The sequence below is a fragment of the Topomyia yanbarensis genome, unplaced genomic scaffold, assembly GCF_030247195.1.
Source record: "Topomyia yanbarensis strain Yona2022 unplaced genomic scaffold, ASM3024719v1 HiC_scaffold_16, whole genome shotgun sequence".
NCBI classification, from domain to species: domain Eukaryota; kingdom Metazoa; phylum Arthropoda; class Insecta; order Diptera; family Culicidae; genus Topomyia; species Topomyia yanbarensis.
This window is the reverse complement of record NW_026683338.1, coordinates 234,666-260,501: the sequence shown is the minus strand read 5'-3', so window position 1 is coordinate 260,501 and position 25,836 is coordinate 234,666.

The following is a 25,836-nucleotide window of genomic DNA, read 5'->3' as shown; positions in this document are numbered from 1 at the left end:
GCGTGAAGCGACCCGTGCCGAGGGATAAGTGATCGAGGGGGTGAAAAAGATGCTCGATCGTTAACGGAGCCTGTGGGGTACCTGGGCAACCCCCACAGTAAGCGTCCCTTGCCACGTTAATGCAGAGCGCTGACGTGGCGGACATGTATTCTCGCGCTACTCGTGGGAGCTGAAATGGAGAACAAAAACAAAAACTATAAAAAACAAACGGAGGTGCCAAACCCCTTTTGCTAGAGGTGGTTTGGCGAGGTCTCCCCCTCGTGGGGAGAGTAGTGGAGCGACGAAAGCTGCATCTGATAGCACCAGTGACCCCCCAGTAGTGGTAGGAAATAGCTCTAGGACATTTATTCTCGTGGGAGCTGAAATGGAGAACAAAAACAAAAACTATAAGAAACAAACGGAGGTGCCAAACCCCTTTGCCAGAGGTGGTTTGGCGAGGTCTCCCCATCGTGGGGAGAGTAGTGGAGCGACGAGTGCTGCATCTGATAGCACCAGTGACCCCCCAGCAGTGGTAGGAAATAGCTCTACCAACGCACTGGACGGGCCACTATCCGCGATGCGCAAAGTGGTGGAGCAGCTCGATTCAATAATCGAGTTCACTAGCGCAAAGCAAAACATAAGCAAAGAGTTAAAGCAGAGTCTCCGGAAAACTGTTCGTGTCGCAAGACAGTAACAGCAGGCTTATGCCAAGAGGGTGGAATGTCGGGAGAAGTCCGACAGAGAAACCCAGACAGTGGCCTCCAAGAGGGAGGGAAGAGAGAAGGTCGATACAGGCACTCAGACAGTGGCCTTCACCTTCTATGGAGCAGCCACGTCGCTCGAAGCGGCGGCCGAGTTCCCCTCGAAGGGAAAAGGCAAGGGCAAGGGCAATCGTAAGACGGCGTCGAACGCGAAGCGCCCTAGGAAGTCGCCAGGCGAGGGTGCAAAAACCGACACCACACGGCGTGCAACCGTTAAGGCCAAATGCCGTCTGGCTGAGGTAAGCGAGGGCGAGAGTGACCTCTCTGAGCAGAGCGTTGGTACCAGCAACCCGGCGCGACCGGGGCAGGGGGCGTTAACCTTTGGACGCTGGTCACCAGGAAGAAGCCGGCACCGGCACCGGAGGTACCGCGGCCCGCGAAGAAGGCCAAGGACAGAGGCGAGGCCTTGTGGTTGAAAACCGACAAGGACAAATATGCCGATGTCCTAAAGTCGATGAAGACGGCCGAAAGCCTTTCGGCCCTTGGGCAAGATGTGCGTAGCGTGAGACGCACCAACACGGGAGAAATGCTTCTGGTGCTGAAGCGAGGCGCACAATCTAGTGCGGTGTACAAGGCCTTGGCCCAAAAGGTCCTTGGTGAAGGCGCCCAGGTAAAGTCGCTAGGGGCGGAAATGACTCTTCAGTGCAAGCATCTGGACGAGTTCACAACCGCAGAAGATGTCGTCGCAGCCGTTAAGGAGCAATGCGACGTCACAATCGAGCGGGCCGCTGGGCGATTTAAAGATGAACCATCTGGCACCCAAGTAGCCTACCTCAGGCTACTGAAGGCGGATGCCAAAAAGGTAACCGAGAAAGGTAAGCTGAAGATCGGTTCGTCGGTATGTCCAATTGGCATACCCCAGCCACCTTCAGTGGATAGGTGCTATCGGTGCCTTGAGTCCGGTCACAAAGCCTACGAGTGCAAGAACATAGACAGGAGCAAACTATGTCGTCGCTGCGGCGAGGAGGGGTAAAAGAAGCGGGGTTGCACTAAGGCTCACAAGTGCCTTATCTGCACCGCTAAGAAGCAAGCCCATAAACATGCTATGGGCGGACCTTCGTGTCCCTTCGGTGAGGCAAATAAGAAGAAGCCGTGAACGTCACACAGCTAAATCTTAACCATTGTGCAGCAGTCCAACAGCTGCTGTGGTAGTCGGTCTCGGAGTCGAGGACAGATGTCGCCCTCTTATCAGACCCGTACAGCATTCCTGCCGGCAACGGCAATTGGGTGTCGGACGAGTCTGGAATGGTGGCAATCTGTACAACGGGACGGTTCCCGGTTCAAGAGGTAATACACTCCTCCGCCGAGGGTGTGGCGATTGCCAAGATCAATGGTGTGTTCTATTGCAGCTGCTACGCCCCACCAAGGTGGCCAATAGAACAGTTCTACCAGATGATCGACAGGCTCTCGTCGGACCTCGTGGGCCGGAAACCGGTAGTAATAGCGGAAGACTTCAACGCTTGGGCAGTGGAGTGGGGCAGCCGCTGTACAAATAGCAGGGGTCAAGCGCTAATGGAAGCGTTTGCGAAACTCGATACTGTGCTAGCTAATGATGGCTCCGCTAGTACATTCCGTAGAAACGGGGTGGAGGCGTGGATTGACGTAACCTTTGCCAGCCCGAGTCTGGCTCCAGGCATGGAATGGAGGGTAGACGAAGGCTACACCCATAGCGATCATTTAGCAATCCGCTTTAGGATCAACTATGGTGTGCAGCATCCGAGGGCGGGAGATCCCTGTCAGGCACGCGGATGGAAGTCCAATCACTTCGACAGCGAAGCTTTCACCGCGGCCCTGGGACTGGAGGCCAACACCGACAGTCTAAGCGGGGATGCGCTGGTAAATGCCCGGTATACTGGTGGAGTGCCGAGATTGTAGCTCTACGGTCAGCCTGCCTCAGAGCTAGACGTAGGATGCAAAGAGCTCGCACCGAGGATGCAAGAGAGAACCGCCGTGAAGTGTTTCGAGCTGCGAAATTGGCCCTTAACAAGGCCATTAAAAGCAGTAAGAGAGCGTGTTTCGACAACCTGTGTGAGAGTGCCAACGCGAATCCGTGGGGTGACGCCTACAGGATTGTGATGACCAAGACCAAAGGGGGCTCCTCACCCCCAGAACGGTCTCCGGACCGGTTGGCAACGATTATCGAAGTACTCTTCCCGTCTCGAGCCACAAGCCCCTGGCCACCTGCACTACGAGACAGTGCGGGCACGGCCGAAATAGTGGCTCCAGTGACGAATGAAGAACTACTCGCAGTGGCTAAATCCCTAGCAATGAACAAAGCTCCAGGGCCGGATGGAGTTCCAAACAACGCTCTCAAGGCAGCGTTCATAGCGAACCCGAACATGTTCAGGCTAGCTATGCAGAGACGCCTTGACGAGTGCCGTTTCCCCGATAAATGGAAAAGTCAGAAATTGGTGCTGTTGCCGAAGCCCGGGAAGCCGCCAGACGACCCATCGGCGTACAGACCAATCTGTCTGATCGACACGACTGGCAAACTGCTTGAGAGGATCATCCTCGACAGGTTAACCCCGTACGCGGAAGGTACGGACGGTCTGTCAAGCAACCAGTTTGGCTTCCGGAAGGGTAAGTCCACAGTGGACGCTCTCAAGTCAGTGATAAATACTGCCGAGATAGCGATCCAACGGAAAAGGCGAGGTATTCGATACTGTGAGTTAGTGACACTTGACGTGAAGAACGCATTCAACAGCGCAAGTTGGGATGCCATCGCGCTCTCGTTACACCGGCTTAGCCTACCGGTGGGTCTGTACCGGTCCTGGAAAGTTACTTCCAGAACCGCGTACTGCTATACGAGACCGATGCCGGTCAGAGAAGGGTTCCGATTACCGCCGGAGTCGCGCAGGGCTCGATCCTAGGCCCGGTGCTATACAACCTCATGTATGACGGGGTTCTAAGACTGAAGTTCCCTCCTGGGGTCAAGATCGTCGGCTTTGCTGACGTCTTAACCTTGGAGGTCTACGGGGAGTCAATTCCTGAGGTAGAACTAACCGCAGAACACGCGATTAGCACGGTGGAGGAATGGATGAGCGCGAGAGGCCTGGAGCTCGCTCATCATAAGACGGAGGTAGTTATCGTCAACAACCGCAAGTCGGCACAACATGCAGTTATCCATGTGGGAGAAGTCGCCATCACTTCACAGCGAAGTCTGAAGTCTCTCGGAGTCATTATAGACGACAAGCTGACCTTCGGCAGCCATGTCGACTATACATGCAAGAGAGCGTCGACTGCTGTTGCGGCACTATCGAGAATGATGTCCAACAGCTCAAAGGTGTGCGCCAGTAGACGTAGGTTACTGGCAGGCGTTGCCGTATCTATCCTCAGGTACGGCGGCCCGTCATGGTCAAGAGCACTGAGGGTAACCAGTTACCTACAGAAACTGGAGAGCACCTACCGCGTGATGTGCCTCAGAGTGATATCTGCCTACCGCACGGTATCACACGATGCATCCTGCGTGATAGCGAGCATGATGCCAGTCGGACTGGTCATTCGGAAAGATGAGGAGTGCTTCGAGCTACGTGGAAATAGGGGAGCTCGCGAGCGCACCAGGGTGACCTCGGTCGCCAGATAGCAGCGTGAGTGGGACAACTCCTCGAAAGGTAGGTGGACCCTCCGGCTGATAGCTACCATATCGAGCTGGGTGGGCAGACCCCATGGGGAAGTTCACTTCCACCTGACACAATTCCTGTCAGGCCATGGCTGTTTCCGACAGTACCTCCACAGGTTCGGGCACGCGGAGGTCCCAGTCTGCCCGGACTGCCCAGGTGTAGACGAAACTGCCGAACACATACTGTTCGTATGTCATCGGTTCGACGTCGAAAGAAGAGTAATGCTTGACGTCTGTGGCTGGGACACAACGCCTGATACCCTTATTCAGCGAATGTTTCAATCGGTGGAGAAGTGGAACGCAGTCTCGGCTGCTACCATCCAGATTGCCTGTAGGCTACAGGTAATCTGGCAGACGACGGGCACGGCTAACTAGTGATTGGTTAGCTGTAGCGAAAAAAGCCAAGCGCAAAAAGGAAGTGAATGGTCTGTTCATGCCGAGGCAGGTTTGGCACAGCGACTGGCAACCGCGTAAGGGGTAAACCCAGCCACCGCGAAGCAAGACAGAAGAGTGAGTGTATAGGCGTATAAGTAGACTGGCTCATGCCAAGACGGGAGGGTCGTAGCGTAGTATGTTGGGACTTAGCTATCGATGCCTCATGGCGTGGCAGAGGAGTGAAAGGGTGAGCATCCAAGTCAGTCTCACACGGCATGTTAAGGGTGAGCACAAAAGTCAGCCTCACATGGTATGGTAGAGGCTAGCACAAAAGCCTAGCAAGGAATGAAAACGGTGAGCACACAAGTCAGCCTCGCATGGTATGTCAGAAGTGGGGCCTAAGAAAAATGTCCCACATGGGATGCCAGGGGGTGTAACAGAGGTACAATAGATTGGCACGATCGAGAGTGAATCATGTGATAGGGTGAGCACCCAAGTCAGCCTCACATGGTATGGGTGGGGCGAGCACAAAAGTAAGCCTAGCAAGGAATGAGTAAGGTGAGCACACAAGTCAGCCTCGCAAGGAACGAAAAAGGTGAGCAAAAAAGTCAGCCTCATGTGGGAGTGTTTGAGAGTGAATCAAGGTGCGATAGAGAGAGCACCCAAGTAAGCCTCATACAGGACGCATGAACGCGTGAGTGAGAGTGAATGAGTACATCAAGTTCATCCCCCCAGAAGTAATACCGAGAGGTAGTTCCTGGGAGGAACAATGGCGGAGCCCAATGGAGTTTAGTCGGTATTCGAGTCCGACACGCTCCCAGTGCACCCCGTGCGGTAGCTTGGACCCTACCAATAGCACGTGTACTGGGCTAGGACGTATAGGTCTTCTCCATTGTAATAAAAACACTCACTCTTCTGTCTTGCTTCGGGGTGCCTGGGTTTACCCCTTACGCGGTTGCCAGTCGCTGCGCCAAACCTGCCTCGGCTTGAACAGATCATTCACTCCCTCTTTTGCGCTTGGCCTTTTTCGCTCCAGCCAACCAGTCACTAGTTAGCCGTGCCCGTCGTCTGTTGCTCGGTTCGCCAGATTACCTGTAGCCTACAGGCAATCTGAATGGTAGCAGCCGAGACTGCGTTCCACTTCTCCACCGATTGACACATCCGCTGAATAAGGATATCAGCCACAGACGTCAAGCATTACTCTTCTTTCGACGTCGAACCGATGACATACGAACAGTATGTGTTCGGCAGTTTCGTCTACACCTGGGCAGTCCGGGCAGGCTGCGACCTCCACGTGCCCGAACCTGTGGAGGTACTGTCGGAAACAGCCATGGCCTGACAGGAATTGTGTCAGGTGGAAGTGAACTTCCCTATGGGGTCTGCCCACCCAGCTCGATATGCTAGGTATCAGCCGGAGGGTCCACCTACCTTTCGAGGAGTTGTCCCACTCACGCTGCTATCTGGCGACCGAGGTCACCCTGGTGCGCTCGCGAGCTCCCCTATTTCCACGTAGCTCGAAGCACTCCTCATCTTCCCGAATGACCAGTCCGACTGGCATCATGCTCGCTATCACGCAGGATGCATCGTGTGATACCGTGCGGTAGGCAGATATCACTCTGAGGCACATTGTGACCGAACGGTTTCAAAGGCCAGGTATAGATGGTTTGTTGATACGAGAAGTGGCGAATTTTTAATGAATTGCGAGATTATCGGTCACTAGAGTTGTAGGTGTTGTGAAGATTGTTAGATTAAATCGAATTGAAATTGAAGTTATAAAATATTGAAATGTAACGGTGAAATTGAAAATATAAATATAATAAGAATGCTAAGGGATAGGAAAGGATGAAACGTTTTGTAACGACAGTGTGGCTAGTGGGAGTGATTTGCAGAAGATGCCGGATGGGGAGGATCGCAGCTTTGGGTGGATGGGGAGTGACAGGAAAGGGGGAACAAGGTGCCAGGGAAGGACAGAGGAGTTCAGAAGGGTCTGACGACCGAAGTAGTGCAGATGTGCTAAAAGTGCAAAATTAAGATTCCTAGTAAATCAGCCCAAGAAAAGCTTACACGATCGCTGATTGCAGGCGACTGTAACGACAGCTAATCACAAAGTATCGGAAGGTAAAGTCATCAGACGGGGTGAGAAGACACCGGAAAAGTGGCCACCTGGTTTCGTACCGATCTCACCCGGTTCCAGGTCCCGTCAAGCGCCATCGGTGTGAACGCCGCCAACACGGGAACCTCTCAGTGTGGAAAACCCTTCACTGACCACCTGGCAAGGGTTAATTACTAAGGATTTATTCACCCAACTGTCAGGTTTCGCCAAGTGTCAGCTTCCCACTCAGGCCCGTCAAACTCACTGAGCCCCTGAACAACCGGAGCATCAAGAAACCGTCACATAAACGCCGAACAGCTGAACGACCTCGAGCCATCCCCTTCCACCACCAGCCACCAACCACGTGCACGTGAAGGAAGCGACCCTAATAATAGATCGATAGTTGATAGGCCAGGAATAAATCACAAATAAAAGGTAATCCACGTTTACGCTTTGTTATATTTGGAATCTCGAAGCCGTGTAAAGAAACCCTAAATATCCCCCACCCTATGGAACGACCCTGAGTTCGCGGTTCGTGCAGCCCTCTTAGAGAGTACTCACAGTGGCGCCCAACAAAAATTAATATCTGAGGAGTATTTGAAGGATCGAGTGTGGGGGGAATCTCCAAAAACAATTTGTCGATTTTATGGATAGGATAAATACTAACGGTTAGACGCTCAAACGTATAGAGCAGGAGACTTTCGTCATCTTTATTCAATTAGCTACAAATAATTATCGTTGCCCTCGTACTGCGGTGGCTCAGCAAAATGGTGGATGTCGTTATTCTACATAAATATCTCCATCTCAACGTAGATTTGCTTAGTGAGGATGAGTTAGATTTTGAACTCAGAATACGAGACATTGTGATTAATGATGATATTTCCCTAGCAAAACGCCGTCGTCACCTAGCAAGTTGCCTGAAAGAAGAATTAGACAAGAAGGTTACTAGTTTGGCTTTGTTTACTGGCGATGCCGAAAGAGACCTGGCAATATTGGAGGCCAAAAGAGAAAGTTTAGCAATAATGTTAGAGCATAGCTTAGACAAACCAGAATATGAAATGAAAATGATACATTTAACTAGTCGCCTTATTCGCCTTAGGAACCGCACAGATGGAGATCAGAAAGAAGCAGTACACAAAGAGTATGAAAAGGCTATGGCCCTATATAAAGAGCATTTTCAGTTCAATCACGACTTGGCAGGAAATCTATCTGAGGTAATGACCAGACACTCCGAAGAACCCGGATCGGACTTGATCGATCTGACTGGTGACTTTAACCGAATGACTCTGGACAGAACAGCCAAAGGTACTGATGACGAGTTGCAGCACGACCCCCGTCTTAATATTTCTAAAAATTCCATTTCTCTTGACCTCGAGGAAATATTAGATCAAATGAAATCGACGTTTGGACAACGCTGCCAAGTTTTACGTCAAGAACTAGCCGAAAAAGAGAGAATCATAAACGCTTTGAAATCGAGGCTGAGTGGGTTCCCACAACAAAAGGTTTCATATAAGTTGGTAGAGGAAGATGGACCAGAAAGGGTAGATGACTATGAAGATCTACTAGGACATCTGAAACCTCAGCAACCTAAATTCAGTTTTCCAGGGGCAATAAATAATAACTCACACTGGATAGGAAATGATACCAGGGCGCAACCCAGCATAACTCAACCCGAAACCCCGGTATTTCCCCAATCTCAACCTTTCCCGTCATCCTCACGCTATCAATCACAGCTGCACCCACACGTACCCTATCCAGCCCCACCACTTAACACCTATTCGAATTGTTCTATGACTTAACCCTACCAGCCAATACGTCGTAAAACATTATCGGTAGTTGAATGGAAAATTGGGAAATATTCAGGAAACGATCACGGGCTTGGTCTCAACGAGTTTCTGTGGAATATTTCCCATATGGCTTTTTCTGAGCGTACCAGCGAACAAGAGTTATTCGAATCCGCGATACACTTATTCGAAGGTAATGCTCTGAGTTGGTATCTAACCATGAATTCTCAAAATCGCTTGATGAATTGGAACCATTTGGTTCATGAGCTTAGAGCTATGTTCATCCACCCCGAATTGGATTCCATGATACACCTAAAATTAATGCAACGTCGACAACAAAGAAATGAAACTTTCCAATCCTACTATTTGGATATGGAGAAACACCGTCAGCTATAATTTTAGAAAAGCCAACTATAATAGCATTATTGACTTCCTGTCGAATATCCACTGGACTGAAATTCTCGACAATGATGATGTCAACGTTGCAGTGCAGACCTTCTCCAATGTTATGAGCTATGCTATCGATCGCTATGTACCCAAAAGAAGTGGCCTTCAATCTAAGCACCCAGCGTGGTACACTGCCGAGCTGAGACGGTTAAAAGCGACTAAAAGAGCCGCTCTGAAGAAGTACTCCAAGTTTGGGGGCTACATGCTGCGACAACACTACGTTCATGTTAACCAAGTCTATAAAAAGACATCGAAGCGTTGCCATGCCGATTACTTGCGAAACGTGCAACGTAAGTTGAAATCCGAACCTAAAACATTCTGGAAGCATGTAAACGAGCAAAGAAAGGAATCCGGGTTGCCTTCAACGATGAGCTATGGAGGACGTATGAGCTCTAGTTTACAGGAGATCTGCCAACTATTCTCTGAAAAGTTCGCGAGTGTTTTCTCCAACGAGAAACTGACACCTACCCAGGCTTCACGCGCGGCTCTCAATGTACCTCAATCATACCAGTCTTTGAACTCTATCAATATCGACAATAATATGGTACAACTGGCGATTAGCAAAATGAAGGCTTCAACCTCGGCAGGCCCAGATGGTATACCAACTATTATTCTAAAAAAATGCTCTGCCGGTCTAATTGAACCTCTTTGTCATCTGTTTCAATTGTCGCTATCAACCGGAGTATTTCCCGAACTCTGGAAATCCTCCTTCATGTTTCCAGTTCACAAAAAAGGTGATAAAAAGGTAGTTGACAATTACCGTGGTATTACAACGCTAAGCGCAGTTCCTAAGCTGTTTGAAATGGCTGTGTTGGAACCCATCTCCAGCCACTGCAAACAGTATATCTCCGAGACTCAGCATGGATTTATGCCGAAACGTTCAACATCTACGAATCTTCTGTCGTTCACAACATATGTTACAGATGCTATGTCGGACGGCCTTCAAACTGATGTTATCTACACGGATCTTTCAGCTGCTTTTGACAAGATAAATCACGCTATTGCTGTGGCAAAATTGGATAGACTTGGCTTTGGTACTAATATTCTCCGTTGGATGCAATCGTATCTCAGTGATCGTCGTCTAGCAGTCAAGATAGGTGATTGTGTATCCGAAGAGTTCTTTGCTTCATCTGGTATTCCGCAAGGCAGCCATCTCGGTCCATTGATTTTTCTTCTGTATTTCAACGACGTTAACTTTTGTTTAGAAGGACCACGGTTGTCTTTCGCCGACGACCTCAAGTTATACCATAGAATACGGAATACTGATGATGCAGCTTTCCTTCAACGCCAACTGGAAACCTTTGCGGAATGGTGCGAGATCAACCGAATGACCCTAAACCCCAAGAAATGTACGGTCATTACGTTCTCGAGGAAAAAAACGCCAATTCGATTCAATTACTGTCTAGCTGAATCCACAATTGACAGAGCGAATTGCGTCAAAGATCTCGGAGTTTTTCTCGATGAACAACTGACGTTTAAACAGCATATCAGCTATATTGTCGCAAAGGCATCACGCTGTTTGGGGTTCATAATGAGAATATCTAAGCACTTTTCAGATATTTACTGCTTGAAATCTCTCTACTGCTCACTCGTTCGATCAACTCTGGAATATTGTTCAGTTGTGTGGAACCCTCATTATCTCAACGGTGTCCATCGAATTGAGACAGTACAGCGCAGATTTGTTCGGTTTGCCCTTCGTCGATTGCCTTGGAGCAATCCTCACCAGCTGCCAAGTTATGAAAGCCGGGGTTTGCTTATTGGACTCGATACATTGCAAGTGCGACGGGATCTATTCCGTGCTATGACGATTTCGGATATTTTACAAGATCGAATTGACTGCCCCGAGCTTCTCAGTGCGATAAATATGAATGTTCGCCCTCGCGCCCTTCGCAATAATTTATTCCTCCGATTACCTCTTCGCCGGACTAACTATGGAGTAAACGGTGCCATCATTGGTTTGCAGCGGACCTTCAACAGAGTGTCATCCGAGTTCGATCTTCACATTCCACGTAGCAGATTACATGTTGACTTTTTAAATAGATTAAGAAATTATCATTAGGACCACACTGTGTCTGTTGATATTAATTAATTATAAATAAATTAAATAAATATTCCGGAATATGAACAAGCCGCTTCACGAGTTGGAGAAGTTTGACCTCCTTAAACGAAACTTGAGACTTGATTATAAACGAGCCATGATTGGAAAATCAGTGTGCACGATGGATTCTCTGATAGCCGTGTGCCATGAAATCGATGCAACTAACTGCCCATTATATACTCATGCTTTCACTCAACCACGAGAGGTAAGCTATGTTCAGTATGACTCACAATCTCTTCCAACCCACTCTATGAATAATCGAAATTTTCAACCCCGTTCATTCCATGAATCAAAATCGAATGAGCAATGGAGAAATAAATCCCAGCAACATCTCTCACAAAGCAACTCGCACTCACAAAAATTTGAACCGAAAGGAGAATGTTCCTACGCTAGTACAGCAAAAGCTTCGGACGCCAGAAGCCTGGATGGATTGGTTGCGGCCCATCGGCCACCTCCACCGAACACTTGTTATAACTGTGGAAAATCACATCACTATAATAGATGTCCAGATTCACTCAAAGTCTTCTGTACTATTTGCGCATTCAAAGGTTTCGAGAAAACACACTGCCCGTATTGTTTAAAAAACGGAATTCGGACCGCCTAAAGACGCGAGGTGTTCCGAATATAAGCGCATACCGTTCCACTAATCACATTTTGAAAATTATCGTTAGTGATAAATTAGATCAAAGACCATATATAAATCTAAAAATATTTGGAGTAAAAGTTCAGGAATCAGGAATCAGTAGCGTCTGGCTCGAATGGCACGTTCCCCATGTTGATCGGAGATTTGTGCCTTGCCAAGAATCGTCTTTTCATCATTTTCCTGATGGGAAGGATTGGGGAAGTGGTAAGGTTAGGGGTAAGGAAAACAACGACACATAACAATTAAAACAGAGCATTCTGCACCCCCGGAGTGATGCTGAACGATCTGCAGGTGCTACAACAGCAGGAATAAAATTTCCAACCCCCGGAGGGATTTAGAACCTCTACTCAAACAGTGAGCGGATATATCAACACCCTCGAGGGGATATTGAGATAACAGAACGACAACACCCCCGAAGAGATATTGTCATTCAAATACGGCTAAAAAAACTATAGCTCTTTACCACACTGGGTTAGGAACAAAAGCATACCCTTAAATTTCAGCTCTCTGTACATAGGTTCATCTATGTATGGAGAACCAAAAATCCGGATGCGCAATTGCATTAATACAGGGCAATTGTATATCAAATGATATGATGTTCCGTAATCGGATTCACAAAGATCACATGAATAATACTCAGTGCGCTGAATAATAGCCATGTGATAATTGAGTTTGCAATGTCCAGTCAGTGCCCTGACCAGAATACTGCAGTTGTGCTTGGAAAAATGCAACGAATTTCTTGACATTTTCGGACTCACATCCGGCAGAAAAGCCTTTGTTTGAACGCAAGTTTGCAAGCTACGCCAATGGTTGGCATGTTCGAATGCAGCCCAAGAGCGAATCTTGTGCTTTATCCAACTTATTGACAGTGGTAGAACTGGTTCTGGACCAACGAAATCAGTCGCAGCGCCAGCTCTAGCCAATTCGTCCGCCCATTCATTTCCAGTAATACCGGAATGACCGGGTACCCATAGAAGGTAGATAGCATTTGAAATGCTAAGTTCTTCGATTTGAGTTCGACATGCGATTACTAATTTCGATCTCAAATCTGCCGAACTAAGTGCTTTCAGGGCAGCCTGACTGTCAGAGCAAAAATAGTTTCTTTTACCGCAAATTCCCTGTTGAAGTGCGGATTGTACGCCACACAGAATCGCAAAGATTTCTGCTTGGAATACGGTACAGTATCTACCAAGCGAATGAGATTGGTTCAATCTCATCTCATGACAATAGGCACCAGCACCGGCTCGGCCCTCCAACAAAGAACCGTCCGTATAACAAACTACGTATTCTTCAAGTTGTCGCTCCATCCAGCCAGACAGCCATTCCTCACGAAGAGGAATTCTCACATTGAAAGTTTTAGTAGGAAAACTACATGTGAGTGAAAGGTCACTGGGAGCAAGTGTATATTCATCCCAAGTAACCATTTGGGGCCACAGTCTTGTGTGGCTAGTTACACGATCTATTGGGTTACTGTTCCAGAGCCCAGTAACCTTAAGACGGTATGCACAAGAAAGTGCTTCTTGTTTCAGAAACACATGTAGTGGTTTTATGTTCAAGAGTGCCTCGAGAGCAGCAGTAGGTGTTGTCGAGAACGCACCAGTCATCGCCATCAAGACCATCCTCTGAAGATGGTTTAACTTTGATTGGATTGTCGTGACTTCTCCCTTCTGCCACCAAACAAGGCACCCGTATGGCAGTATTGGTCTAACAATTGTTGTGTAGATCCACTGAATGTACTTGGGTTTGAGTCCCCAGGATTTGCCGAAAGCCCGTCTACATTGGCCAAAGGCCATGCAAGCTTTCTTGATCCTGAAATCGATGTGAGCTGTCCAATTAAGTTTTGAGTCGAGAATTACCCCAACGTACTTAACTGGATCTTCGACAATAATTTCAGAGTCAAAAAACTGCAATGGACGAGCTCCGGTTGTACTTCTTCGCTGCGTGAAAAGCACCATTGAGGTTTTATTTGGATTAACTGATAGTCCAACATGAAGACACCACCGCTCAACAACACATAAGGCTTGTTGCATCAAATCAAAAAGTGTGTTAATGCAAATACCGGTGATCATTATATGATAATCATCGGCGAAACCATACGTCGGAAACCCAAGCTCATTTAGTTTTCTCAACAAGCTATCGGCGACAAGGTTCCATAGAAGTGGTGACACCACACCACATCCGCAGACACTCAGTTTCCTCATCTCTACTTGTCTTAACGATGAGCACAGATGTCGGTTGCTAAGCATTGCGTGTATCCAGTTCGTGATATATGAAGGTACTCCATGATCTCGTGCTGCTTCCAAAATGGATTCGAAAGACACGTTGTCAAAAGCACCTTCAATATCGAGAAAAACTCCTAAACTTGATTGCTTTTGTGAAAAAGCTTTTTCAATGTTGTAGACAACATTGTGTAACAGGGTGGTAGTAGACTTCCCCCGCTGATATCCATGTTGCATTGCATGCAGCGGGTGCTCGCCCAAGCTACCATCCCGAATGTAGTGGTCGATTAAACGTTCCACTGATTTGAGAAGGAAGGTCAGACTGATCGGTCTAAGGCTCTTTGCCTCCTCATAAGTGACGCGGCCACCTTTGGGAATGAATTTGACAGTTATTTCCATAACTGACATACTTCAACCCGCCGGATGCCACGCGGCCTCTAGGCTGGTTTTGTCCGGAGAAAGATAATAGAGTTATCAACCTCCTAGTAGACCACAGCCAGTTACTGGGGAGTTCGCCCGGCTCTTCCCAGGCTCCGTTCGCCATTGAGAATATTTTAAACCCCCTCAACAATTTTACCCATAGCACGGGTCGCATGACACTATGGAATTGGGGTTCCCTGTTTGGTGTTACCACCGGAACAGGTAGTCCGTAGTGTAATTCTTAGCCGGTTGAAACAACCACTACCGACACTACACGGCTTATCTAGGCTGTTCGGAGAAAGAAGCTGACATTGATGGACAGCTCCCATAGATGGTCGAACAGTCGGCAATTGAATTGGAACCATTTGGTTCATGAGCTTAGAGCTATGTTCATCCACCCCGAATTGGATTCTATGATACACCTAAAATTAATGCAACGTCGACAACAAAGAAATGAAACTTTCCAATCCTACTATTTGGATATGGAGAAACTATTCCGGAATATGAACAAGCCGCTTCACGAGTTGGAGAAGTTTGACCTCCTTAAACGAAACTTGAGACTTGATTATAAACGAGCCATGATTGGAAAATCAGTGTGCACGATGGATTCTCTGATAGCCGTGTGCCATGAAATCGATGCAACTAACTGCCCATTATATACTCATGCTTTCACTCAACCACGAGAGGTAAGCTATGTTCAGTATGACTCACAATCTCTTCCAACCCACTCTATGAATAATCGAAATTTTCAACCCCGTTCATTCCATGAATCAAAATCGAATGAGCAATGGAGAAATAAATCCCAGCAACATCTCTCACAAAGCAACTCGCACTCACAAAAATTTGAACCGAAAGGAGAATGTTCCTACGCTAGTACAGCAAAAGCTTCGGACGCCAGAAGCCTGGATGGATTGGTTGCGGCCCATCGGCCACCTCCACCGAACACTTGTTATAACTGTGGAAAATCACATCACTATAATAGATGTCCAGATTCACTCAAAGTCTTCTGTACTATTTGCGCATTCAAAGGTTTCGAGAAAACACACTGCCCGTATTGTTTAAAAAACGGAATTCGGACCGCCTAAAGACGCGAGGTGTTCCGAATATAAGCGCATACCGTTCCACTAATCACATTTTGAAAATTATCGTTAGTGATAAATTAGATCAAAGACCATATATAAATCTAAAAATATTTGGAGTAAAAGTTACCGGGCTATTGGATAGCGGGAGTATGTGTACACTAATCGGGCCTACGGTCTATAAGAAATTTTTGTCATGGAAAATAACTGAGCCGAAGACGTCGATCGATCTGAGGACAGCGAGCGGAGAAAGTTTCGAAGTTTTAGGAGAAATGGAAATCCCGTTCGAAGTTGGGAGACAGCTGCGCTTGGTTCGAACCCTCTTAGTACCACAACTACAAGTGGGCTGTATTTGCGGGGTCGATTTTTGGAAACTATTTGGTATTGAACCGAGGTTCGTTGATTGCGTAACAGAAGTAGAAGAAATGTCCGATAAGCTGACATTTCGACCTGCGCACTTAACAGACGAACAACAACATCAAATAGATACGATAAAATTAGAATTTAAATCGGTGGTGCCAGGGAAACTGGATACCACACCACTGAGCGAACATAAAATTGTCATAATGGAGCAATTTTTAAAAGAGAAACCGGTGCGACAGTTTCCTTACAACTACTCTCCGTCCATGCAGACAGCAATTAGAGCGGAGGTAGACAGGATGCTAGCACGCGGAATAATAGAAAAGTCTCAATCCGATTGGTCACTGAATATGGTACCAATTAAAAAGACTAACGGAGACTTACGGTTGTGCATAGACGCACGCAAGTTGAATGAACGCACGGTTAGGGATGCGTATGCTTTGCCTCACCAAGGGCGAATCTTGGGAAGCTTGGAGAAGGCGAACTATCTATCCACAATTGACCTCTCCGAAGCCTTTCTACAGATACCGCTGGAGAAGGAGTCGCGCAAATTCACTGCGTTTAACGTTGCAGGGCGAGGGATGTATCAATTCACCCGCTTGCCATTTGGGCTCATAAACAGTCCAGCTACGCTCTCCAGACTAATGGATGTAGTACTTGGGTTCGGCGAACTAGAACCAAGAATTTTCGTGTACCTGGATGACATTGTGGTAGTTTCAGATACCTTTGAGGAACATTTACAGTTGCTCAGAGAAGTCGCCAAGAGACTCCGATTAGCGAATCTGACGGTAAATTTATCCAAATCACGATTTTGTGTGTCAGAACTGCCATTTCTAGGGTACATATTGTCATCAGAGGGGTTACGCCCCAACCCAGATAAGGTACGACCTATAATGGAGTATGAGAAACCAAATACCATAACTAAGCTGCGCCGGTTCTTAGGAATGGCCAACTACTACCGCCGCTTTATTCCCAATTTCAGTGGTATGTCCATTGACGGACATGCTACAAACACAAGGGAAGACGGTGACCTGGAATAAGAAAGGAGAACTCGCGTTTGGAGAAATCAAAAGGTGGTTAGTTTCTGCACCGCTACTCGCCAGTCCAGACTTTACGCAAGAGTTTATTGTTAGCACGGACGCCAGTGATGTGGCAGTAGCAGCAGTTCTAACTCAAATTCAAGAGGGAGAGGAAAAAGTAATTTCCTACTTTTCCAAAAAACTTAACGGTGCACAACGAAACTATGCGGCCACCGAAAAGGAGACATTAGCTGCCCTATTAGCTATCGAGAATTTTAGAGGGTATTTAGAAGGAACCCACTTCACCCTAGTTACTGACGCATCCGCCTTGACGTTTATTCTACGCTCCAAGTGGCGAACTGCGTCGAGACTGAGCAGATGGAGTTTGACACTCCAACAATACGACCTGACAATAGTCCATCGTAAAGGTAAAACCAATATCGTACCGGATGCCCTCTCCAGAAGTGTTTCCATGGTGTCAGCCTTGACGACTTCACCGTGGTACACCTCTATGCGAAAGAGAGTACTAGATAACCCCGAGAAGTTCATGGACTTTAGGGTGACGGACGGACAACTTTACAAGATGGTGCGATCCCATGATTTCCCTTTTGACTCACGTTTTGACTGGAAATTGGTACCTCCGGAAGAGAGTCGAACTCAAATTTTAGTGGAATGCCATGAAAACTCGATGCACATAGGAATCGACAAAATGTTGGCAAAGGTAAAACTCAATTATTACTGGCCTGGAATGGTCACTTCCATTCGCAATCACGTGAAACAGTGCACACTCTGCAAAGAGAATAAAGCACCTACGGTCGCCGTGGTTCCCTTAATGGGTGAACAACGTTCCGCTCAGCATCCCTGGCAAACCATTGCCATCGACTACGTGGGCCCCCTACCTCGAAGTCGGAAAGGTAATATTTACCTACTGGTCATACTGGATGTGTTTTCGAAATGGATCCAATTATATCCCGTTCGAAAAATTTGCGCGAAGTCATTGGTGGACGTTCTCCGAGATGGTTGGTTCCACCGTAATTCGGTACCGGAAAAAATCATCACGGATAACGCTTCAACATTTACCAGCAAAGATTTTTCGACAACGCTAGAAAACTTCGGGGTGAAGCATTGGTTCACTTCCAAGTATCACTCCCAGGCTAATCCTGTGGAGCGAGTAAATCGTTCAATTAATGCCGCGATAAGATCGTACGTGCGCCAAGATCAAACGAAGTGGGACACTAAAATTTCAGACATTGAATTCGTTTTCAACAACACGGTGCATGCCTCAACTGGGTTCACACCACACTACGTAATTTTTGGTCAGGAAACTGCCAGTCGCGGCTATGATCACCGGAGAGAGGAAGTTGAAGAGTCAATTGAAAATAGTATTTCGAGAATGGGCACAATTTCTGGGGAGATACGTGAAATCGTGAGAAAAAAAATTAAGAAAGGCACATGAGAATACTAAAATGAAGTATGATCTGCGACGAAGAAACTTTGCTAAACCACACCACGTGGGAGACTTGGTCTATAGGAGAAACCCTAAACAATCCAGTGCCAGTGAACAATATAATAGTAAATATGGGCCGCAGTATCTACCATGCGTTATACTTGCGAGGCACGGCAGTTCATCATATGAATTAGTGGACGTTGATGGCAAAAATCTTGGGATATGGCCGGGGCAATTATTGAAACCAGGTTAAATCCTGAAAAGTAGATGAGAATAAATTAATTATAGAATAAAGATGGTGGCTGTTATAACAATACGCGACTTACCTGAGCAATAGATAGTGATTCACCCAGGGACTGGTATTGGAGGTGAACGTCGTACATCACCTACCATGATGAACGAGGGCTCATACGATCTGGACGATTAAAACTTAATAATAGAACCGCACCATGGACAATGGGGGTGACTATGAACCATCCTCAAACGATTACTTGTAATCACGCTGAAAATCACATTTGATGGTTCGATAAGTATCAGTTGGTAGTAACAAACGACCTAACTAACGAAAAGTCGATAAAGAAGGCAAAAGCGTTGCCTCAGTTTATTTCAGGTTCAAATTGACCGGTAAAGAAATAATAGAAAATCGGCACAAATGGGGAATTTGACCAATTTTTAGAAATTTCTTCATTTGAGAATAGCAAATACGTTGATACCGGCGGGGATCTGATAATTCGTCGGGAGTTGGTCTGGTCCCGTCAAGATAGATATTAGAGATAATGGGGTTCATTATCAAAACGGCGAAATAGAATCTTAGCTCTACATGGTTGGTACATGTGGGGGAACATGGCAGTCAAATGTGACGTAGACTTGCATTTAGTTAGTTTCGCAATATAATTTATAAAGTTAGGCATACTTACGATGCAGATTACGGGAGATGGAGATAGACGTAACTTTTTTTACCGAGGATAATGCGGAATTTGTTCACGTTGGTTGATTGAACGGGGAATGTGCGAGCGTTGAAGCTCTTTATATTTGGAAGTGTAATCGGTTCAGTGGGAACATTAAGAAGATATGAAAATGGAGATATACTTGAAGTGTCCTCAATCAAATAATTTTTGTTGGATCGGTTCGAATAGTAGTATGTTGAGTCGTTATAATGGCGAAAAAGAAATGCTCTCATGGATATCGCATTTCTTTTTTCCCCGGAGTGTGGGGGACTGTGACCGAACGGTTTCAAAGGCCAGGTATAGATGGTTTGTTGATACGAGAAGTGGCGAATTTTGCATGAATTGCGAGATTATCGGTCACTAGAGTTGTAGGTGTTGTGAAGATTGTTAGATTAAATCGAATTGAAATTGAAGTTATAAAATATTGAAATGTAACGGTGAAATTGAAAATATAAATATGATAAGAATGCTAAGGGATAGGAAAGGATGAAACGTTTTGTAACGACAGTGTGGCTAGTGGGAGTGATTTGCAGAAGATGCCGGATGGGGAGGATCGCAGCTTTGGGTGGATGGGGAGTGACAGGAAAGGGGGAAGAAGGTGCCAGGGAAGGACAGAGGAGTTCAGAAGGGTCTGACGACCGAAGTAGTGCAGACGTGCTAAAAGTGCAAAATTAAGATTCCTAGTAAATCAGCCCAAGAAAAGCTTACACGATCGCTGATTGCAGGCGACTGTAACGACAGCTAATCACAAAGGATCGGAAGGTAAAGTCATCAGACGGGGTGAGAAGACACCGGAAAAGTGGCCACCTGGTTTCGTACCGACCTCACCCGGTTCCAGGTCCCGTCAAGCGCCATCGGTGTGAACGCCGCCAACACGGGAACCTCTCAGTGTGGAAAACCCTTCACTGACCACCTGGCAAGGGTTAATTACTAAGGATTTATTGACCCAACTGTCAGGTTTCTCCAAGTGTCAGCTTCCCACTCAGGCCCGTCAAACTCACTGAGCCCCTGAACAACCGGAGCATCAAGAAACCGTCACATAAACGCCGAACAGCTGAACGACCTCGAGCCATCCCCATTCACCACCAGCCACCAACCACGTGCACGTGAAGGAAGCGACCCTAATAATAGATCGATAGTTGATAGGCCAGGAATAAACCACAAATTAAAGGTAATCCACGTTTACGCTTTGTTATATTTGGAATCTCGAAGCCGTGTAAAGAAACCCTAAATATCCCCCACCCTACGGAACGACCCTGAGTTCGCGGTTCGTGCAGCCCTCTTAGAGAGTACTCACAACATCACGCGGTAGGTGCTCTCCAGTTTCTGTAGGTAACTGGTTACCCTCAGTGCTCTTGACCATGACGGGCCGCCGTACCTGAGGATAGATACGGCAACGCCTGCCAGTAACCTACGTCTACTGGTGCACACCTTTGCTATGCACATAAAAACCCCTCCCCGAAGTAATGCCGTAAGGTAGTGCCGGGGAGGAATCAGGCTCTGGGCAAATGCAGTGGTTTTTTAGCGGGTCGGGTGATGGCAGCCCAAACCCGTTCCCTGAGACATTGGTGTTTTGTACATTTTCCCTCAGGTCTAGGGTTCTCCTGAAAAGTTTTTTACTGCTCTCTAAAAAAGGAAACACACACAGACATTTGCCGAATTCGACGTACTGAGTCGAATGGTATATGACAGACGGCCCTCCGGTCCGGGATTAAGTTGCCGATGTTCAGAGTGATTGCATAACCTTTCTATAGGAGAAAGGCAAAAAAGGTCATCGCGGGAGAGATGCCGCATGTACGGGTGAGACGCTGCACCGTGGCCACAAACTGAAAAATGGCGAACAAAAGTATTTTTTTATCCCGTTGATGTTTTTGTTATTAGGTGTCTTCAGCTGAGTTTCATGAAGTTTGATTACACCTATAAATCGGCTTGCACCTTAACTTTTCTTAAGGGGGTACTACCATTTCTAGAAACATTTTTTGCCTTTCTCAATAGATTAGGAATCGGCGTTTCAGTCTGTTGTTTAATAAAGAACTCCTGTATGTTCTCTTCTTCCGATGTTTCGGTCCTTATTGGACCTTTCTCAAGAAATCGAAATTTTGGTGTTCTCTTGTCGGTTAGCTCTTGCTAAACGCATAGCTGTCAGGTTCTGCCTAAGTTTCTGGTTTCGGCTTATGAAACCCTTCGTCGTGCGAAAACTGTTTATATCAATAATTTAATTTTGGACCACGATTGGCGTCACAGCACAACTGTGCAGTGACGCCAATCGTGGTCCAAAATTAAATGATTGATATAAACAGTTTTCGCACGACGAGGGGTTTTCGAATTTAGTTCGTAAAAAAGGTTACGTAAATCGAATATTACGTAAAAAAGAGGTTCGTAAATGGAGGTTTCAGTGTATATAGTTGCAAAGTCATGTATAAGAAAATTGTAATGTATACATTTGAAAGCTTTTTATAAATATAAGCAACTAAAAAATTCTCGTGTTCACGATTGAGAAAGGCACAATTGCACCGCTAGGTGGATTCAAACAGGTTTTTTGTTCAACAACAAAATTCTTTCGCAACATTGTGTAATGGTTAAGTTGGAGTAACTCAATTAAGGGTACTATTCATCTACATGTTTGTACGAACGATATATATCTATGCGTTGGTAGGATTTCCTGAAAAGCAGTTTTTGGCTGTTTTCCCCAACAATGAATTTGTATAACTTAGATTTGTTCATGAAAGATTCATTTTGAAAAATCATCAATTCGTTGAAATTTTCGTTTTACATTTCTTATAAAAGAAATGTATAGAATTCGCTCAAACTTTCAAGATTTTTTCCGAGGCCCGGAGGGCCAAGTCTTATATACCAATCGACTCAGCTCGACGATTTGGGACAATGTCTGTGTGTGTGTGTGTGTGTGTGTGTGTGTGTGTGTCTATGTGTGTGTGTGTATGTAACGGACAAATTCTCATTCGTGTTTCTCAGCAATGGCTGAACCGATCTTATCCAAACCAATTTTAAATGAAAGAACTAAAAAACAGTATGAACGCTATTAATTTGTTTTTGATTCTGATGTTTAGTTTCCAAGATATTTATGTTTGAATGTATAAAAATGGCGTTTTTTGCAGTTTTTTTTGGATTATCTGCCGAAATTGACAACATAGATTAACAATTTATTACCAAAAAAATGGAACAAAACAAAAAAAAGGACTTTTAATGTCGTGCTGAAAACTTTTCGGTACTCCGTGATGCAACTCGACGCTTAAGCTTCCATTTCCCGACGGTTTTCAGCGTCCTGGGATTCGGGAAATAAATAATAAATTTCCCGGGATACCGGGAATACAGAAGAAAAATAAAAAGGTGAATGATATTCTTGAAAATAAAAGAATAAATTGAAAAGTTTTCAAACCCGTTTGATTGCATGTATATCTGTCCTAAAGCAGTTGTCAGAAGATGGCGATTTGGTGGCCTACACATCATTCAATCATTTTATAACTCGTCAATAAGTTTACGCAACATCAACTTTTTCTTGGCTATATGTATAACCTAAATTTTGGTACATACGATTACGATTGGGAGTTACTGTCCAATATTGGAATTCGTTGTTCTGATACGATGGAATGTGATCAATTTAATGCAAAACACCTTCTTTGGTAATTTTGAATGAAAAGATTGAGCTGCTTTAGGGTAGTGTGCAGTTACTTCTGATCAAAAGAGGAATGTTTCTATTTTGAATCCATTTCCGTCACAGTAGGATCAGCATCATTTCGAATTAAGTGTGAATCAAAATCAAGCAGATAATGGACGAACTGTGCAGCGATGGATGAAGCCTACCATCGATTTCCTGTTACGGGCAAGTATCTGGATTGCTTGATCTTATCCCTTCAAAAATCCTGCCTGCATCCTTGAAAGCGACATTCAAAGAGTTTAGATGCGCATGATATTGGACAGATACAACGTTATGTATTTCTTTTCATACATCCAAAAATTAACACATATTACAGTTACGGTATAACAAATAAGACGAAATATTCATTCGATGAACCGACCAAATATTTATGCAGACATTCTAGAAACATTCCTTATTTTAAATAGCGTTTGCTATAAGTAGTAGAAACAAACACGCATCGATTTTTTAAGAAAGTAATGCAATTTCCATTACTAATTTGTTTGCAAGCCCTTTCATTCAAGATCTAACTATTAAAAAAAACTATAACAAGAACTGTTAAAAAATCGGATCAATCGGCTCATCGGTTGCAGAGATATCGTACGCATCACTGACGCTACTGTAAGGAAATGCTTCGGTACAACGGCCGGCAAATTAATCCATTTTTGAATGAAAAAATCAATTTTGAGTATGACTTGGACTATATACCTAAAAAAAATCACGAAAACATATCAGTGAACCTAAAGATATATAGTCCATTGGTCTGCAAATCAGTTGAAAAAGCACAATCTGCATTCACTACTCACTCCAAATGATTGGCGGTAAAGATATTGCCTACAGAATTTCATTCGCAGAACCTAAGTCTTTTGGAATAAATTAAAAATCTTTTTTCCGGGGATTCCCGAATCCCGGGAATGAGAAAACACAATTTCCCGGGAATCGAGAATCCCGGGAAATACAAAAATCCCGGGATTCCCGGGAAATAAATTCCCAGGATGGAAGCTCTACTCGACGCACATAATTATTAATAAAATTTTCGTGAGTTAACAATAAGGATTATTATTATACATCTCAAGTGTTCTAATTCATCGAAAGGCATGCTCACAATATCATATTATCGTATAAAAGTGGCCCTATATGCGCAATATAGAGAGTGCGGTATTTCACCCGACGCGGCATCTCTCCCGAAATTACCCTATATCCCATGTGTACTAAAAGCTTTAACCGCGTTTTTCTCAAAACCGCTTTTTAAGCTGGTCGGAAATGTAACTCGAACAAATAATTTTTGATCGCTTCTTCACAGTTTTTTCAAAATTGATTTCTCCAGTGACGTACGCAAGATTTAATTTTTTTTATTGCTTACCTTTTTATTAATTAACGATTTTGTTTAGATTTTTATGACATTTTCAATGTTTTTTCACTCAAAAGTGCGCCATTTTGCGTTAAATCAAAATATCGAAAAAAAATCCTAAGTACGTCGCTATTGACATAAGATTAAAGAAAAACTTTAGTTTTTGGCGCTAGGTCAAAAACTACGGGAGAGGTAGATTTCCGGCCGTGGACCCCTTCCAAAAAACGCGCCTGAGGTGAAAATACTGCAGAGTCGCCATCTTGTGATGAAATTGCTCGAAAAATTATTTTGTTTGATTCTATACTTATGTTATAAATCCTTTTCAACAAGATGCCGATTCACTTTTTCATTGAACCATAAAAAATTCTCAAAACAAGCCTATTTTTTCGTGCTCTACAGTAGTGTAACCCCTTAAGCTAAATCGAGGATTTCCAAATTGTTTTAAAAACAAATCAGACTATTAAATGCCATCAACAGTGAATTTTAAATTAACTTCATTGTACGGTTTTTAACATTGCCGTGTATTTCCGATCAGAACGCAGCAATGCAAATGGCAGCATCATGTTACCGGAAGAAGATAAAAATATGCAAAAATTTGTCATGGATCTCTTGCGCACATTTCGTTTTTTTAATCCTCTCTTCGGCTTTCTTCTGGACAAATATGGCTCTCTTTGCTCGCAATAAAGATGGCAATAAATAATCCAGTTTTATCAGGTAGGAAAGACAAGCACTGTCGAACTATATCTACCCGCATTTTCGATGTCTTCGTTCTTTCCTTCTCTCTACACGCTTGATTCCCATTGCACATCAAAGGGTTACAGTAGAGCACGTTTGGATAAATTGAATCGATTCGAATCGCAATTCAGATCAAAGTTGTTTTTTGCGAATTTGAATCAGAACTGCAATAAGAACTGTTTTGATTCTTTTCTTTCTGCTTATCGCTATGAGAATAAATGGGACCATTTAATTCATTAATATAAATCAATAACATATTTCCACGAAATATTCCCATATATCTATCGTACCTAACATCAAAGAAAGTAAATAACGGATGTAATTTTTTTAGAGGGTAGATCCAAATAAATGATAATTAAATATAGATCGTAAAATGCAATATTTTATGAATTTTCTTGCACTCGTGGTTAACAAATTGAATCAGAATGTTAACAGCTTAGAGATTAGCTCCACAAATACCCCAAGCTAAGATTAAATAATTGATTTCAGTTTCCTTCTAACCACTCAGAGCAATCAGTCCTACAAAAGCTAAGCTCCGTTTTCCCAGTGTTATATAACTTAAAGGAGTTTATTGCGAAGACAGTGACATTTAGGACGATAATCGCAATACTGGTAGTTAAGCCGATACGTCGGGTTACTAGTGAGAGTAGTGTGTTTTTTGGAAATAAACAAATAAATTTCCCATATAGACAGTATTCCCTCAAAACAAAGTGAAACTCGACCAGGGAAAGGCAATACGCCTCCTGGAGAGAATTTCAGTGAGTCAGACAGGGTGAGTGAGCTTTAGTGTGTACAGTTGTAACGAA